This window comes from Schistocerca gregaria, unplaced genomic scaffold (assembly GCF_023897955.1).
Source record: "Schistocerca gregaria isolate iqSchGreg1 unplaced genomic scaffold, iqSchGreg1.2 ptg000237l, whole genome shotgun sequence".
NCBI classification, from domain to species: Eukaryota; Metazoa; Arthropoda; class Insecta; order Orthoptera; family Acrididae; genus Schistocerca; species Schistocerca gregaria.
This window is the reverse complement of record NW_026061749.1, coordinates 15,001-20,000: the sequence shown is the minus strand read 5'-3', so window position 1 is coordinate 20,000 and position 5,000 is coordinate 15,001.

Here is a 5,000-nt window from a genome sequence, read left to right as displayed (position 1 = left end):
TTATGCGAATGTCCCTATACGTGCTGTAAGACTGGGCACACAACGTGAATCGCACGTCAGCCAGACACTCGAACATGCACCACTCTCGGCCTGCAACGGAGACACACAATACGTAAACATCTGGAATGCGACAATGTCGAGTGCATCCTCTCTGCCACATTGCACCGTCGACACTATGATAACCAGAGCAGTAGGTCCACCTATAAAAGCACAATACCCCACTCCTCCGACAACTACCATTGCTCAGATAAATCAACACCACCAACACACATCCTACACAGAGGGGCACCAAATATCATCCCCCGCCCTCGTGTTATACCACATGAAAAATTGCAGAAGTGAGAGACACACATCCGCCAGCCTCTTGCTACAAGCATCGAACCGACGTGACGTATCTGACGGTGACTCAGGCATCCGTGTACTGCCACCACTATCCACCCCCCCCCCCCTCTCTCTCTGCCCCCTTCCCACACAATACCAAATTTAACCAACTTTATCGCTTAACCTAACTGTGGCTGTACCAGTTTATCGCTTAACCTAACTGTGGCTGTACCAGTTTATCGCTTAACCTAACTGTGGCTGTACCAGTTTATCGCTTAACCTAACTGTGGCTGTACCAGTTTATCGCTTAACCTAACTGTGGCTGTACCAGTTTATCGCTTAACCTAACTGTGGCTGTACCAGTTTATCGCTTAACCTAACTGTGGCTGTACCAGTTTATCGCTTAACCTAACTGTGGCTGTACCAGTTTATCGCTTAACCTAACTGTGGCTGTACCAGATTATCGCTTAACCTAACTGTGGCTGTACCAGATTATCGCTTAACCTAACTGTGGCTGTACCAGATTATAGCTTAACCTAACTCAATTTGTCCCTTAACCTAACTCAATTTGTCCCTTAACCTAACTCAATTTGTCCCTTAACCTAACTCAATTTGTCCCTTAACCTAACTCAATTTGTCCCTTAACCTAACTCAATTTGTCCCTTAACCTAACTCAATTTGTCCCTTAACCTAACTCAATTTGTCCCTTAACCTAACTCAATTTGTCCCTTAACCTAACTCAATTTGTCCCTTAACCTAACTCAATTTGTCCCTTAACCTAACTCAATTTGTCCCTTAACCTAACTCAATTTGTCCCTTAACCTAACTCAATTTGTCCCTTAACCTAACTCAATTTGTCCCTTAACCTAACTCAATTTGTCCCTTAACCTAACTCAAGTTGTCCCTTAACCTAACTCAAGTTGTCCCTTAACCTAACTCAAGTTGTCCCTTAACCTAACTCAAGTTGTCCCTTAACCTAACTCAAGTTGTCCCTTAACCTAACTCAAGTTGTCCCTTAACCTAACTCAAGTTGTCCCTTAACCTAACTCAAGTTGTCCCTTAACCTAACTCAAGTTGTCCCTTAACCTAACTCAAGTTGTCCCTTAACCTAACTCAAGTTGTCCCTTAACCTAACTCAAGTTGTCCCTTAACCTAACTCAAGTTGTCCCTTAACCTAACTCAAGTTGTCCCTTAACCTAACTCAAGTTGTCCCTTAACCTAACTCAAGTTGTCCCTTAACCTAACTCAAGTTGTCCCTTAACCTAACTCAAGTTGTCCCTTAACCTAACTCAAGTTGTCCCTTAACCTAACTCAAGTTGTCCCTTAACCTAACTCAAGTTGTCCCTTAACCTAACTCAAGTTGTCCCTTAACCTAACTCAAGTTGTCCCTTAACCTAACTCAAGTTGTCCCTTAACCTAACTCAAGTTGTCCCTTAACCTAACTCAAGTTGTCCCTTAACCTAACTCAAGTTGTCCCTTAACCTAACTCAAGTTGTCCCTTAACCTAACTCAAGTTGTCCCTTAACCTAACTCAATTTGTCCCTTAACCTAACCCACGTTGTCCCTTAACCTAACTCAAGTTGTCCCTTAACCTAACTCAAGTTGTCCCTTAACCTAACTCAAGTTGTCCCTTAACCTAACTCAAGTTGTCCCTTAACCTAACTCAAGTTGTCCCTTAACCTAACTCAAGTTGTCCCTTAACCTAACTCAAGTTGTCCCTTAACCTAACTCAAGTTGTCCCTTAACCTAACTCAAGTTGTCCCTTAACCTAACTCAAGTTGTCCCTTAACCTAACTCAAGTTGTCCCTTAACCTAACTCAAGTTGTCCCTTAACCTAACTCAAGTTGTCCCTTAACCTAACTCAAGTTGTCCCTTAACCTAACTCAAGTTGTCCCTTAACCTAACTCAATTTGTCCCTTAACCTAACTCAATTTGTCCCTTAACCTAACTCAATTTGTCCCTTAACCTAACTCAATTTGTCCCTTAACCTAACTCAATTTGTCCCTTAACCTAACTCAATTTGTCCCTTAACCTAACTCAATTTGTCCCTTAACCTAACTCAATTTGTCCCTTAACCTAACTCAATTTGTCCCTTAACCTAACTCAAGTTGTCCCTTAACCTAACTCAAGTTGTCCCTTAACCTAACTCAATTTGTCCCTTAACCTAACCCACGTTGTCCCTTAACCTAACTCAAGTTGTCCCTTAACCTAACTCAAGTTGTCCCTTAACCTAACTCAAGTTGTCCCTTAACCTAACTCAAGTTGTCCCTTAACCTAACCGACGTTGTCCCTTAACCTAACCGACGTTGTCCCTTAACCTAACCCACGTTGTCCCTTAACCTAACCCACGTTGTCCCTTAACCTAACCCACGTTGTCCCTTAACCTAACCCACGTTGTCCCTTAACCTAACCCACGTTGTCCCTTAACCTAACCCACGTTGTCCCTTAACCTAACCCACGTTGTCCCTTAACCTAACCCACGTTGTCCCTTAACCTAACCCACGTTGTCCCTTAACCTAACCCACGTTGTCCCTTAACCTAACCCACGTTGTCCCTTAACCTAACCCACGTTGTCCCTTAACCTAACCCACGTTGTCCCTTAACCTAACCCACGTTGTCCCTTAACCTAACCCACGTTGTCCCTTAACCTAACCCACGTTGTCCCTTAACCTAACCCACGTTGTCCCTTAACCTAACCCACGTTGTCCCTTAACCTAACCCACGTTGTCCCTTAACCTAACCCACGTTGTCCCTTAACCTAACCCACGTTGTCCCTTAACCTAACCCACGTTGTCCCTTAACCTAACCCACGTTGTCCCTTAACCTAACCCACGTTGTCCCTTAACCTAACCCACGTTGTCCCTTTGCCTAACATAGTTCACTGCTCGGAATCTCTGGTGTCGTTGTTATCCTCATGTAGATGTCTTGCGAGTGTTGCTTACTTTCCACATATTCCTGCTATCCACTGTCAATTGTACTGCAATAGGACTATATCGCCGACCCCCCCCCCTCCCCCCCCCTCTGTCCCCCTCTGTCCCCCTCTTTGTGTCTCTGTCCTCTCAAGCTGGTCGGTCTGGCGTTTGAGTGTTAAATGAGCCTCGCAGCTGTTCAGTTGCATTCAGATGTCGACGCCCTCAGTGTACGTCGTGGTATGGTCTGTGTCCATTGTCCGCTGATGTCGTACGCGTAACCCACACGCTGTACCGATCATCGGTCGTTACGTACAGAGTGAAGTAGTGTGATACGTGTGACCGTACGCTGGCTGTGCCCAACGGTGTCGAATCTCAATTTCCATATGTTGTGCTTGATGCTACTTGTCTCGTCTCCCAATAACAGCTAGGTTGCACTGTGGTACGCCGTAGAGGCGTGTGGGAGGAACGTACGAACGCATTGTATGTCACCCTGGGTCGCTGGGGGTGGTGGTGCGGTGAGTCAGGTCAGGTCAGGTCAGCGTGAGCCGTCTGATGTAGTGACGCGTGTATTCCGACTTTGTCGTATTGCCTCACACAAAGTGCTACCCTGGTGGACCGCGTTCCATATCTGGGACATGCCGCAGATGCCGGTTGACAGTGGATCGCGGAAGGTACATCGCATACGTGCGCGGGCCACCTTCCACGTGTTCTCTTCTGCACATGTCGCAGTGTGTATGTGGTCTGATGTAGCGTGTCGTGACACATGACATCCTGGCATGCAAGAATTGTTGAATTCGCAAATGTAGGTGGACATCTACGTTTACTGCCCAAGATACGCAAATGAACTGGAAATCCGTTGTTGAGCGGTTGTTCACGCTGGAGGTGAATCTGTGATGGCGACGATCGGTACAGCTATTAACCGGTTGTTTCAGCGGTACCCGCCACATCCACACGCGTGACTAGGCCCATGTGGGTATGAAGCGATACGCGGCGGTGGCTTGGTGGGACTGTTCCCGGCCGGTGAAGGGGGGCCGCCCGGCGTGTTGGCCGCGCGCTGCGTGGGCGCACGCGCAACAGGCGGCTGGTGGGGGGCGCCGAGTGGCAGGAGCGCCAGCCGACGGGCCCGGCAGGCGGCGCAGCTACGCTGCGGCGCACCCTGCACGCGGCGCCTGGCGGCCAAAGTTGGTTCAGCCGAGCCCGGTGCGAAGCGCGGTGGACATCTGCAGTGTGCTGGTCTGATTGAGGACTGTGTGCGTTGAGGATGCGCCGCCGCCTGGCACTCGGCGCCGCGACGCCGTCTGCTGCTCGGTCGCCCCAGCGGTTCTCGCAGGTGGTTTGTATCGCAGTTGTGCGGACGTGTTGGCGCGTGCGCTGTGCTGGGAGAGTTCGCTTCTGCACCCAAGTGGGGCTTTGCCCTTGTGTGGCGCTGGCGTTGGAGCTGCCGGTCACCATAGGTGGCGCGTGTTGTCTCCCGCCGGCAATGCCACGACAGCACGCTCCCGGGCCTCTGTCGGCAGCGGCAAGCTCAGTTGGGAGCAAGGGTGTTCGCACTAAAACCGTCTACTCGCCTAACTCCGGGCGATTGCGCCTCTCTCGAAACCGACCAAGTACCTAGGACGGCGCTGCGCGCCGCCGGGACCTGAGAGGGTTTCGAGGTGTATCGTGCAGGGGAGCTCGGCCTCCTCCTGTTTGCAGAATAATTGAGCGGACGCTTGCGTGTTCGCGCGGGCCCCCGGGACACACTCCCGGGCGGCCGGCTGCTCAGCT